Source organism: Podarcis melisellensis, assembly GCF_964234715.1.
Source record: "Podarcis melisellensis genome assembly, chromosome: 5".
NCBI lineage: Eukaryota > Metazoa > Chordata > Lepidosauria > Squamata > Lacertidae > Podarcis > Podarcis melisellensis.
This window is the reverse complement of record NC_138537.1, coordinates 70,164,138-70,177,733: the sequence shown is the minus strand read 5'-3', so window position 1 is coordinate 70,177,733 and position 13,596 is coordinate 70,164,138. Positions and strand designations below refer to the sequence as shown.

Below are 13,596 nucleotides of genomic sequence, written 5' to 3'. Positions count from 1 at the left end.
TGCGTCATGGCAGCTCTTTTAAATATTTCTATGTACACCGCTGCTATCCCTCAAAAATAAATAAATCACAAATTAAAACCACATAGTCATGAAAAGCCTGGTGTAGCCTGTTGTTGAGGCCACAGCCTAACAGCTAAGGAATGAATCAATAAACAGGCAGTTAAACAGATGAGAACATGGGTTATTATTTTTTTTTTGAAAGAGAAGAAGAGGAGATGTGTAGGACCGGATATCAGTGTAAAATCAGAACGGCATTTCTCATGACTCTAAAGGCAGGATATAGTTACAAATTCTCTCAGTCTTCCTCCCTCAGGACAGAAGCCGATCACTAATGGCATGTCCTCCTGGAGGCTTCTGGGTAGTGTGAGAAGCAGCACCTCCAAAATAAGAAGTGTGATTTTGCACACTCACATTACTCCTCCTTGTGTGCAGACTGCCTTGCAACTAGCTCATAACACCCTGAATCCAAAGAGTGGAAAGGCAGGCGTTTGTGTGGACTGAGCAAAAGGTATTAGAGTTTTCTAGCAATCAGGTATGCCTTTAAAAACTGAAGTCCTCATTGAGATCAGGGTGAAAATATATGAACTGAGAACACAGTGTGAATGTAGGTGTATGATTGAAGCACTTTCCTTTGAGGCGTTAATATCATAATTGGAAGAAAATTAATACATGAGCTGGCAACGTGAATTTCAGTCTTTCTCTAATGTGACAAGAAAAGAGTCCATAACTCGCTTAATTTACAAATCTACATATGTTCCTTTGTGAAGGAGCATCTTCGGGGAGAGCTGTTAACTGCATGTGCTGCTGCTATCTTCCTTCCTTTCATTTCATGCGCTGTGCCCTCTTCCTTCATTTCTTGTGGAAAGCTAGAACCTCTTTAAAGAGGAGCTAACCATCTGGCAATTGATTTGGGCAAATGTTCTCCCCAACATCCCTCATCCAAACTTCCAAACTTCTCACCTTGCCCTCTACTTCTTCAGTGCCATAGTCTTTTGCATTTTGAAAATTGGTTAAAGGTAAAGGGACCCCTAACCATTAGGTCCAGTTGTGGCCGACTCTGGGGTTGTGGCGCTCATCTCGTTTTATTGGCTGAGGAAGCCGGCGTACAGCTTCCAGGTCATGTAGCCAGAATGACTAAGCCGCTTCTGGTGAACCAGAGCAGCGCACGGAAACGCTGTTTACCTTCCCACCGGAGCGGTACCTATTTATCTACTTGCACTTTGACGTGCTTTCGAACTGCTAGGTTGGTTAGGCGCAGACAAATCCCACCACTGCACCTTGCAAATTTCTAATGCTAATTTCTATCCGGAGGGCAAATATTAAGTCACCACTGAGCTTGATCAATCATAGCTACGTAGCAATTCCATAGGAACATCTCAGAGCACTTCACCCCCTTCTTTTTTGCTCTCAAATGATGGCATTTAAGTGCAGAGGTGACAAGCTTCCCTTGAGCAAATGCATTGGGCATTTTTTGTTTTAAGTGGCCCTCAATCCTGGGCAGTGGATTCTCATGCATACAAGAAAGGTATGTGCAAAAATGTGGGCCAAGACTAGTGCCAAGGCAGTGAGGAGGAAACTGGGCTGAAATGACAAGAAATGCAACAAGAGGAGCTAGTACAGGCACACCCTAACCATCCTTTGTTTCCATCAGCTTTCAAAGCGTGAGCCTTCCTTTTCAAAGATCATTGTTACAGGAGACCTTCATCTGGCAAAAGCCTATCATATGCTGTAGTCCTCTAGTCCAAACAAAAGCTTTATCGTGCCTTTGCGCCTGTCATTTCCTACCACCAGTATTGCTTCTATTGAAATCTGCTGGCAATTTACATTATGTATGCGGTTTTGGTTTTAATGAAGCGTTTCTTTTTCAGACAAAGCATCTGAAAAGCTTGTCTGTAGAAAACGCATATTGTATTCCAAAGTTGGAAAATAAAGAACTTCAACCTTACAGTTTGGAAGGCCCATAGGGACTGCTAACATTGCTACCAAATGTATAATTGCTTACAGAGATGAACTATAGAATTTGCTCGGATTTCTCACCTTCAGTTAAGTCTCACTTATCCCTTACCTCTCAGCAGCATCATATGGTAAACCCATTGAGTGTGAACCATGTTTATTTTATATTTTCCCACACAACGTACACTAACATTTAATGAACTGATAATGATGAAGATGATGAAGATGGGGACAGTAATGGTGTAGTAGCTTTAGGCTGCATACACACCAGACCTTTAACGTACATTTGAAAAACATCCCCCATTCATTCTGAGAACTGTAAGTCTCTTTGGGTTGTCTTGGAGTGACTAACAAATTTACTAAACAACAACAACAATGATAGCTTGCAACTCACAAACCACAATTCCCAGCACCCTTAACAAGGCAGGGTTGTTTTGTGGATAAATTGGAGAGGGGGAGAACCATTTACGCCACCTCAAGCTCCCTAGAGGAAAAGTGGGGTGCAAATGTAACAAATACATAAGCACTCTTTTTCTTTGAATATTGTCTTCTATGTCTTTTGCAGAAGAACTTCCATGTAGTGGCTATGACTATCAGTAAAAGTTGTGTGTGCAGAATTCAGCTTCCTTAACAAATTAACCAGGAAAAAAGTAAGTTTCTGTACTTAGGCACTTATGAAGTTATACTTGAAAACGTGTGGCTAGTACCCAGAGAAACTGCAGAAACCAAAGGATTGGAGAACAAAACTTCCAGTGGTCAGGAATGAGGCTGCTACTCTTCCACGACCCATGACTAGGCAGAAACACTATAACCCATCCTTCCCGCCCACTATAAAGTAATATGTGCAAAATCACACCGAATAAGAGGAGTTATGCCATTATGGTATATTTGCAAAAAAATTTGCTGAGAAATTTGGGTTTCATTGATGCAGGATTCTGATTTAAGTGCAGAATTTACACAGACCTGATCTGTTCTACTTGGATTTCTCTGATTATTTTTTTCATCATCTCTTGCGATTTCATCCTTCTGCCAAACGTATTGGATTATGTCTTAAATGCAGAAGGTCTGTGGGGTCGGGTATCAATTCAGAGTAAAAAAAGGGCAACAAAAGGTCTTGTTCTTGGAAATTCTGGCAACGGATACCATTTTACTGTTATGATATGATTCTGGTAATCTCTGCAGATACTTCCCATTCACTTTTCAGATCAGTGCATCAGATACCAACAAGACAGATGGCATTCATGCACCACAATAACTCCCCTGTGGTCCACATAGCAGTTTAGGTACCTTGCATGTTTAGTGGATGGAACGATGAACCTGCGCACTTTTACCTCTGAGAACTTGGTTAACTCACTGCCCAGAAATAAAACGCATGTGAGACTGTTCTCGTTCTCCCCCACTTCCATGACTGCACCACTTTGGAAAACAGGTGCAGGGCTGTCATGTTTAAATGCTTCTCCATGTCAATAACTTTATACAAACAGAAAGCTATGATTTGAGGGAGAAAATTGTATGCCAACTTTGTCTCTTTAACATGATTATCCTTAACGCTCAGGAAGTTTCTGCTGCAGGGGAATACATCTCCAGTATTATTTAGTGGTAATGTGATGGAAGGACTGTACCACATGCCTCCGGTATTATGTAGTGATGTCATGGAAGGACTATACCACAATACCTTTTCTGAATGTTTGCACAGATTGCCAATGGTTTCAGTTCCCCATCTGTAAAGCAGGCACCACAGTCATTTTGTTATTCCCAAAGGACAGGGAATATAATGCAAGAGAGGACCATTTCACGTGTGACAAATTCTCTGGACAATAGCTACTTACATGCAGAAATGGTGTGAACTCCAATACATATCTATTTTGCCAGATGTAAACATGGTGATATGCAAGTGTGTACATTTATCATACATTATAAACTCCATATGAGTTATTGCTACACAGAACTAGCCTTTGTTTAGAAAATGTTTGATACCATCCCTATTGACCGCCCTGAGACCTGTGGGTATAGGGCGGTATACAAATTTAATTAATGATGATGATGGAATGGGAGCACCCTTACAAAGCTGACATTCATTTCAATTGGGCTGATGCAGAATAAACTCCTGGTGAACTATGCCCTTCGTTTTGTCTGATGAGGCCTGGAGAAACATACTTTTGTTCGGACCAGCAACTAATCTCTGAAACACAGCGTTCAAGTTGCTTGTCTGAAAACTCCCATTCAGCACCACAACCTTCTGGTTAGGAAGAGCCCTGTACAATTCAAAAGCCCACATCTTGCATCTTACACCAATATGTGACCCCCCCCCAAAAAAAACCTAATAACCTCAGGTAAAGTCTCCCTTTCTGTGGTTCAAGCGCCAATATGGACCATTTTCTGCTTCAGCAATACAACAGGCTGTGTCAAAAATAACATCTTATGGGCACAAACCAAAAGTTAAGCCCTTCCAAGTCCTATGGGTTTCATTCAGCGCCAGAGATTTAAAACACAGGTATTTCTATCACCGAAACAATGCAACTTTAAAGGTGCTTTGCTCTCTACCCACCGAGCCCTATAATAAAATATATCCAACTTAGGAACCATAGGAAAACAAATGCCTGCTGCTACTTTCTCTTCCTACAAAACTTGGCGAGCCGCTTGGGAATTTGGGGGTATCTCTCTCTCTTTAAAGGAAGGAAAGCCCCTCGTCCTGCTTTCCCAGCATCAGGATGCGCCACCAGGCTTGGCTCCTTCCTCCCTTCCCTCCCGACACATCCGAGAAGCTAGAAACCCATCAGCGCACAGCACAAAAGGACTCGTCCGCCACCGAGAAACAAAAGAGCGTGAAAAGCGGCAGAAAGAAGACAAGGGCGCAGCCGGCCGGGGAAGCCCCGCGTGGCAGCGCGCGGGAGGCGCGGCTCGGGCGCGAGATGTCTCGCCGCCTCCTCCTTACCCGGACGCGGGATCCTCGCAGCCTCTTTCCAAGGAAGGGCCGGCTCCGGGAAGCCTTTGTCCCGAAAGGGACTTCGAGGCAGCCGACGGCAGGAGCAGCAGCAGCAGCCTGGCGACCATCCACTCCGGCTCGCCGTCTTTTGCTGAGGAAAGCTGCTTGAAAGGTTCCCCCTCTGAGGCGCGGGGTGCGCGAGGTCAGGCGGGAGGGCGCGCCCTGGGGACGAGGAAAGGAGTCCCTCCTCCTCCTCCTCCTCCACCTCTCTCCGGCTTCCCCTCAGAAGACGCGCGCTCCTTTCCTTGGCCGGGGTTCCTGGAGCGCTTCCCCAGCGGCCCGGCCGCGACGTGCGCGTCAGGGGGAGCCCGCGGCGAGGCCGGGGAGAAGCGCTGCCTCCGGCGAGGGAGAGTTGCAAAGTGTTCGCAAAGTCGCTGCATCCCCTCCCGGCTCCGGCTGCTCCCGCCCTCGCTCCCTCAGTTTTTGCAGGCGGAGGGGGAGACAGGCAGCGGGAGGGAGAGAGAGCCCAGCTCCACCCCGCCGCCGCCCCCTCCCCACTTCGCTCCTTCTTGCGCGCGCTCTCCCTTCCCACCCTCCCTCTCCAGGGAGTAGCCGGCTAACAAGGACCCTTCTGTTGGCTTTGTCCAAGACCCTCGCCGACAAAATATGCGGCTACGTTGCTGGGGCGCTTGCGTGCTGCTGGCGGGAGCGAGGAGTCGCGCTGCACGAGGGGTGCTTTGGGGTTGCTGGGTTTTTGTGCGGAGCCGGAGAGAAAAGGCGCCACTTTCATCCTGCTCGTGAGTTGTGGGTGTGTATCTGTGGCCGCCGCTGTTCAAAAGGGCGCCTCCAGGCGTGGGGTGGCGGGGAATGATTGACAGCACACCTTGCCGGGAAGGGTGTGATTCAGGGAAAGGAGCTCGGCAGTACGTAGTGTCAGGGTTCGGCCCTTCACTTGCAAGCTTCTGGTGTAGGGATGGACGCCGCCTGGAGCATAACAAGCCCTTTAATGATACCGTCAGGAGTCCACAGGTTGAGTGGTTGAGTTGGGAGCTGGAAGCATGCACTAGTGCTCAGATGCCAGGAATTGCTTGCAAAAAGCGATGCCAAATGCAGTGATGGCCAAAGAAAGGCATCCTCAGAGGGCCATCTTTTCAAATGAGAGGCACTTCCATGGAACTATGAACAAGAAGCCCTTTTTACAGCAGAAATACCGGCAGCCAGGGCTAAAGCAGCACTTGCACAAATTTTGCTTTTGTGTGAGTTGTCGTAAACTTGAGAGCATCTCCACCCGCTCCGAAAACAATTGTACCATGCTGGGTTTGATGTGTGTGATGGTCTTCTACATAGTCTTTACTTCTCATACAGCACATTGTTGCTGGTGTTCGTAGGAAGCTGCCATATGAAGGCAAGGGATTGCCCCAGAGACGTTATGCATGCAGATGCTCTACCATTGAGCTATGGTCTTACTCCCATGCATTGATTAGCCGCAACCAGCCAGTTTCCTAAGGCGCATACACATTGTGAAAAAGCTATGTGGCAGGTCATGCTAAAATATAAACTCTTGCACCACCCACCACTGGCTGCCACACCTAATGGCATGTCACCTCCTAAGTGTCAGCCTACCATCACAAAAGACACTTGGGGCCCAAAGTGTCTTTAGCCTAATCTGCAGTTTTACAGTGTTTCTTACACAGCTTCTGTGTACAATCCACAGGAAGCAGGTTTGATGTTTGTGTGCAATGAGGAAGTTTAACAGGATGCATCTCCCTACTCAGGAGTCATCAACATGGGGCCCACCAGCCACATAGGTACCTGCAAATGCCTTCCCTGGGACCCCAGAATCTCTCCCCCACCCATGTTGAAATTCAGCTTAGAAGAACCACTACAATATAATAGATAGTGGTGTGTTCTTGGATGCAGTGTGTGTGTGTGTGTGTGTGTGTAGATATGTCCACAGGCCCCAAAAGCTTGGCACCCCCTGCCCTGCACGCTCATTCCACCGTGGTTATTTCTGGCTACATCTTACATTTTCTGGAAGTGACTAAAATAGCTTTCTTATGGTGATTCTGCAGGGCAAGGAGCCTAACTTTGCCCATATGCATTACATCCTATACTTACCCAGTGTTCCTTCCTCTACTAATCCCAATCTTTCGTTGGCTTTGCCTTCATGCATTAAGAAAACTGATCCACCTTCCACTGCTGCCTTCGCAAAGGCTTCCCTGATCATCTTTCACCTTCTTCACCCTAAGGACCAAGCATCCATTTACAGATGCATGAGGGCTTGTGTGTACACAGCAGGACTTTCAATTTGTTTTCCTTTTAGAAAGTCCTCTACTTGCCAAAGCAGCAATTTACGTGGCAAAGGAAGACGGGGCTTCTGTTGGGAGGGAGCTGTTCTACATGTACAGTATAGACCTAGTAGTTGGGGAGGGGTTGTATCTTTAGTGCGGGACACATCACGTTCCTGCTGGGGGTAGTTTGTCCACCTTTGGTCCCCATCCTGCGCTCAGCTCTCACCTGTGTCTCCTAGAAGCAATCAGCATGCAACAGTGGTCACACACCCGGAACGGCTTTATATGGCTGGCTAAACCAGGTGTGGGTAGCTAATGGGCCTCAAACCCTTTCTGAGTTAGGGACTTCCCCTGTATGTGAAGACAGACTCTGGTGCACTTGCTTGTAGAAGAAAGTGAGGGCAGATGGTGCTTGTCAACCTGGGAAGGTAGCCCATCTCGGAGAAGGAAAACTCTGATCCTAAGCCTCCACTGCCTTGTTTAAGAACAGGTATCCAAAGTTTGCTTGTTTTTCTCTGCCCTCCCCATCCCTTGTTCCTTATGTGTCATCTTTTTTTAGATTGCAAACCTGGTGGCACTTTAGGACACTCTTGGAGCTTTTTTTCTTTGTTGTTGAAACATCCTTGGGAAATGCTTTAAATTTAATGAATTATAAATACTATGTACTAAGCAGTTACTACTCATACATATGTGTATCTACACCAATGCATCCCTAGATAAATGTGTCTGGACTGCATGATCTGCAGTTGCAGATTTTTTGCACTATCCTTTAAGCACCAAAATGGCTCTGTCTGAAAATGATATTTCTAGTAGATGAGCCATGCCTTTGAACCTCTCAGTCTTTCCATATTTTCCAATCATCTGCCTTTGGCAGCTTTTTTGTCATCCATTCCTCAAGCCTCGCCCTTTGCCACAGGCTTGAAACAGTGAGTTTTTTTGTTTTTAACAGCATAGCACAGGCTCAGATATAAGAATAATAGTAATCCCCCGCTGGTTTAGCAAGAGGTCAACAAATTCAATTTCTCGCCCTAGCATCAATTTTAAATTGCTTCCTGGCTCGCAACTACAGGAGCCTGCCAGACTGATGGAACCATAGGTGTAATGTGACTTCTGAGGTTGCTGCACCTCTGCCGGGGATTTTCTTCTTCTTTGAGTTCTTGAGAAAATGGAGTTGGTTGTTGCATGCTACTACAGCCGCACAATGCCCTCTGTGCAACATGAATTTAAAAGAATGCAAATGAGTTATGGCTGTTATGTCACACAAAAGAAGAATTGTGTACATTTTGAGTAAGTTGCAGGTTTGCAGGTGATGTGCAGGACCCCAAATGTTATTGTTTATTGTTGGTACAATGGTTTTGTGCCTTGTTCCTTGAAATTGTTTTATAGTGCTGTATTTTGTCAAATAGTTGTTTATTTCCTTGACATCTGCATGGCGGTAACATGTTTGTGTCATACCCAAAAAGTGATTTGTTCAAGCTGATTTTGCCCGCTCATTGTGTCACCCTTCTAAGTTCTTACCAGAACCACAGTTAAGAAGTAGCATAAAGAGGGGTGATGAAATCTCCTGAGCTAAGAAGATCGTGCCATCTTTTGATCACTGGTTCCTTTTACTTAGGTGTAGTCCTCACATTGAAAATCTTGAGCAAACTGATTTTAAAGCATAAGCCTTCATTGCAGAAATGCTTTCGCCTATATTCCTGGCAGCTCTGGGCTCAGAGCACATGAGATTAAGTTATGAGACCGTGGCTCCTTTCCTTGTCATGCGAAAAAAGGTCTGCATGTACTGGGAGCTGGAACTGGAAACATGTCAAGCCCTTGGAAAGGGGAGTTGCTGGGCTTCCAAATGGAGGATACAGAACTCACATCTAGCTTTGGAAAGATATGAAAAAAAATTCCCCTAAGGCTGTGGCTTTTTATGCATAGAAAACAGTATTCCACATCATGTTTGGAGGTTTTATGGCTCCCCCTGAGCTTCATATTGTTAGATTCAAGGCAGAATCATATTAGCAGAAGCAGCTGGATTTCCAGTTGGAGAGTGGCATTTTGTTTCTCTAAATCACCCCAACAAATATGATTATATCCTTAAGGTACTTAATATTTTCTGGCATAATCTTGTGTTTCTAAAACAGCCATAGTGAAATGGTGTGAACTAATTACGATGGCTTTTGATTACCGCTTAGCTCATTAATTAATGGTTTTCCACCATTGTCGTTGAAACTAGCATACCGAAGCAAATAGACACAGATTACGCATGCAGATCATAAGCTGCATGACCAAAAAAGCATGCTGGTGATGCGGGTACTGGGACAGTCGTTTAGTTCAGCTGCTGTTTATCTGCCCCATAACCCCTAAATCCTAGTCTGTGGTAGCTGCTTGAGTCTGAACCGAATTTTCTGTGCTGCGCAATCAAGGGGACACTTACAAGGGACATTTTCAGATCTCTATGCTTTTTTAAAAAACAACAATATTTCCACGTTAACAATGGTTCACCGTATATCTAATGCAAGATGTTCAAAAGTGTTGAGCAAGGTGGGGAATGCAAGCAGCCTTCTGCTCGGGCACCAGGCCTCTTCTGCCTCTTTGCTGCCACTGCAGCCCTTTGTGCCCCTCCCCAAGCAACTTCTGATGGGCAGAGGGACAGAATGGCTTGAGGCAGGTGTCAGGGAACTGCCATCGGAGCCAGAGGCGGAGGGAAGGCTCCAGAGGGGTGCCGGAGAGGGTCCCAGTAGGGAGAGAGGCAGCCCATCTGCTGGGGAAGGAATTCAGCGTAGCACCAGCGGAGAAGGGGGGCAGATGGGGGAATTGGCGAGGGGGCTCCAGGACTCCTCGCCGGAGTCCAGCGGGGAGAGCACGGGTCCTCCGCTGCCCACACCCTCCCTGCGCAGAAGACTTCCTCGCAGGGAGAGTAGGAGGAGACTAGGCGTCAAAGAACTTCTTTGCTGGAAGAAGTTCAAGAAACGCCCACTGACGGATTCTGCCCGCGATTGAGACAGCCACGGATGGGTGGCTGTCCGGACAGAAAGGGTTCACCCAGGTAACCCAGCCAGGTGTGGCGACGACTTACGCACGAGCAACCCCTAGAACCATTACAGCGGGGAAAAGGGATTGTAGCTGGAGAGGGACTGTCAGAAATCAGAGGTATCCCACCTGCGCCTGTGAAGGTGCCTTCCACTCTTACAAAGGGCTCTCTAGATCCTGATGTCAGCAGGCTCACCTGTTTTGTACTGGAGAAGGCATCTTTAGCTCCGAGCCTCCTATACCTTCTCACATCCTTTCCCCTGCATTCCTTTGTTGTTTTTCTTCTCCCCCACCCTCCTTGCCCTGTGTTCTCTTTGTGGGATTTGCAAAATGTGTTGCATTCGTTGCTTTAAATTACGCAATTTTTATTTGAAAGCTCAATTTTGTTTGAAAACAAGGTTAAACTCTACATGCGCGTCCAGGTAATGAAATGGGCATATAATTAACTATGCATGTACGTACATCGAAGTTGTGCCACGTTTATATTTGCTGGAATTGTGCTCAGTATCAATTTCCTCTGTGTGATATGACCAAGGTGCTAGCAAATGGGTTAATTTAAATAGATAATGAATAATAAATACATTTTTTCCCTCTGGGAGTGGTGGTAAACCCCCATTTGTCCCCTTCAGTTCAAAAAAATATCCAAAAGGCATATTAACCTGCAAGGGAAATAGATGTGCTGAACAAAGAAGCCGTCTTACACTGAGTCTCAACATTGTCCTGTCTCAGGGACGGGAAACCTGTGGCCACTGGAAGAGGAAGACGAGTGCGGGGGGAGCGCACCACCCCTGGCAGCGCAATCCCAGTGGGGTGCCATTGCAGCTTCCCCCCTGCCCGCGCTGGGTGCCACAACCCTGCAGGCGGCATGCCATGCCCCCAGGATGCATGCCAGCCCCGCCCCGCCTGTTCTCTGCCCCCCGGTGCATGAAGCTCCGCCACTGCCTGTGGCCCTCCAAAAGTTTTTGGATTCCAATTCCCATCAGCCCCATCAAATGTGGCCAGTAGTCAGGGGTCAGGAGAGATGGACTCTTCAAAAGCTGTCTTCCACAGCTTCCTCTTCAGTATTCTTTCTAGCCCAGTTCTTGTATGCTCTTAAGTGACAGTGGCTCTCTAGGAGTTCAGGGGGGTGAGGAGCTGTTATATGTGCAATGCATGTGTTCTACCACTCAGCTATGTGCCCTTCCCAAAGAGCACAAGCAAACTGTGCTCCTCAAGAATGATAGTGTCAGAGACTGAACTGAGGAGGAATGGTGGGAACTGCCCCCCGCTTCCTCCATCTTTCCAAGACGAGGAGGACAGTATAGATTTAGAACAGTGGTTTGCAGAAGGTCACAGTTCAGAGGCTGCAGAGGGGAGAAGCTGGGAAATATTGGGAGAGCACCAGGAAGAAGAAGCACCAGGGGAGAGACAGCTGACAGACTCAGTGTCTCTGGATAGCATTCCTGACATACACACACACCCGCTCTCCCAGGACCAGGCGTGCATTGAGAGTACAGTCATACCTCGTGTCGCGTATGCTTCATGATCTGATTTTTCAGGTTGCGTTCCGGAGTGACCCAGAAGTATCGGAAAGAGTTACTTCCGGGTTTCACCGCTCGTGCATGCACAGACACGCAAAATATCATCACACGCGTGCACAGACGTGGAGAATCGCAACACGCGCAGATGCGGGTTGCGTTCTGCTCATGTTGCAAAAGGGACTCCGGAACGGATCCCATTCACAACCAGAGGTACCACTGTTGTAGAACAGAAAGCTCAGAGGCAGAAAGCATAGCTCAGCCGGTGCAGGGGTGACATAGAATAGGAGAGACTGAGGGGGTGGGACTTTACTCGGAGCAACACTATTATCTAAGAGAAACTGCATTCCTTCGTCTCTCTCTGTGAATATTGAATAAACTAATTGGTAAGAACTCATCTTTTTTTATCTGCTTCTATGCTGCCACCATGAGGTGGGATAGGATTCCCTGAAGCCTGACCGATAGCAAGATTTAAACATGTGAATGAGGGTGAAACTGTCCTCTTTGCCTTCCCAAAGCAGTGAGTTCATGTCAGGGGTGAAATCTGAACCAGGGTGTTCTTCCTTCACAGCTTACTATTTTAGCTGCTAGGCTCTACTACCCCTCTCTGCATAAAAATGTACATCAACCTCAGTGCTGTTCATCAGCAAGCTACTTCTCAGTGGCCATATTTTGAAGAGCGAAAAAGAAGACACATTTGCCAACTTCAACTTTTAACTATGGATCGCTGTGACAACTCTTATTTTATTTACCCTTTAAAAAAGAGGACATGTCCTGGGAAAAGAGGACATATGGCAACCCAACTTCCCACACCCCACCATGGATGCTTTGGCCAGAATGGCTGGCCTGCTCATGATTTGCCAGATGAAGAGATGACAACGCCAGCGAGAGTCCTGTTCTCAGTTCCCCATGCATATAGTTTTGCAGCAGAGAACGCGGAAAATATAATGGTATTGTCGGTTGCTCACATTCCACTGGGATTCGTGTGTGATTTCTAGACACATTTAAAGCTTATCGTTTCCTGTGTTACGAGAAAATGTGTGCCCTACATGTTGCGGTTAAGCGAGAACCTTATAACAATATAATTAAAAGTCACAGCAATGTTGGGAGTGAATGCAGAGGCAAGACATTTTGTAATTGGCCGCATGTGTTATTTGAGAACTGCTTTACCTACGGGGAATATTCTCCTCAACATGAAGAGCTGGAGCAATAAATATATCAAGGTTGCTGGAGAAGGACTAAGTCATTCTTGCTCTCCTTCAAGACTGCACGGTGCTTAGTGGTTTTCTCCCCATGTAAAAAGGAAATTGAGAGACCAGCCCTTTGTCATGCAAACAGGCATAAATACTTTGCAGGCATCTCAGTTTTCAATTGGTTTCACAGCACTTTTGTAAAATTCAGTACTTTCACACACAATAAGAACAGTTTCCTCCCTTTGAATGGATTGGAAGCACAACATTTCTTAACTCCCCTTCCCCATTTTATTATCAATCAGTGTTAGGGCCAACTCCAACAACCAGATCGGCCCATGAGGAATGTGGGTTGAATTTAGCTGCGCTAAGTTCAGCATGCAGTCAAGCAGTTATATGATTGCTTTGCCATGTGCCGGCTTGGAACTCTTCCCACACTTCCCGCATCATCGCTCTGCAACCCAGCTGCTGGCAGACAGCTTTAAAAGCGGTGCAGCAAATGCAGGTTGTGAGCGGGACACACGGCAAAGCAATCTCAGGAGCCAAATGCCAAGTCAACCTACGTTGCCAGCATGTCAGTCCTCCAGGTGGTGTTGGACTCCAACTCCCATCAGCCTTACCCAGCATGGCCAATGATCAGAGAAGATGGGAGGTGTGGTCCAACAAAACCTAAATAGGAAAGGAAAGATGGCATGATAATT

At 46.6% G+C, this 13,596-nt stretch overlaps 1 protein-coding gene and 1 long non-coding RNA gene across 4 annotated transcripts in view; one reads left to right on the top strand and one right to left on the bottom strand.

Moving 5' to 3' along the window:
- LOC309370648 overlaps positions 1–2,770 on the top strand; it is a 63,298-nt gene extending 60,528 nt beyond the window's left edge. The window contains exon 4 of the long non-coding RNA XR_014168629.1: positions 2,519–2,770. This is a non-coding gene — a long non-coding RNA (uncharacterized lncRNA). The remainder of the gene's footprint in view (positions 1–2,518) is intronic.
- Positions 1–5,975, bottom strand: part of CHST3 (carbohydrate sulfotransferase 3) — a 44,724-nt gene extending 38,749 nt beyond the window's left edge. For 2 of the 3 annotated variants that reach the window (XM_081913165.1, XM_081913161.1), the window contains exon 1: positions 4,889–5,975. The gene's annotated coding sequence lies outside the window, so the exon portion shown is untranslated. Of the gene's footprint in view, positions 1–226; positions 993–4,888 lie in introns of those variants that run through there. The other variant, XM_081913163.1, reaches the window with a different exon arrangement.
- Positions 5,976–13,596: the final 7,621 nt, after the last annotated feature.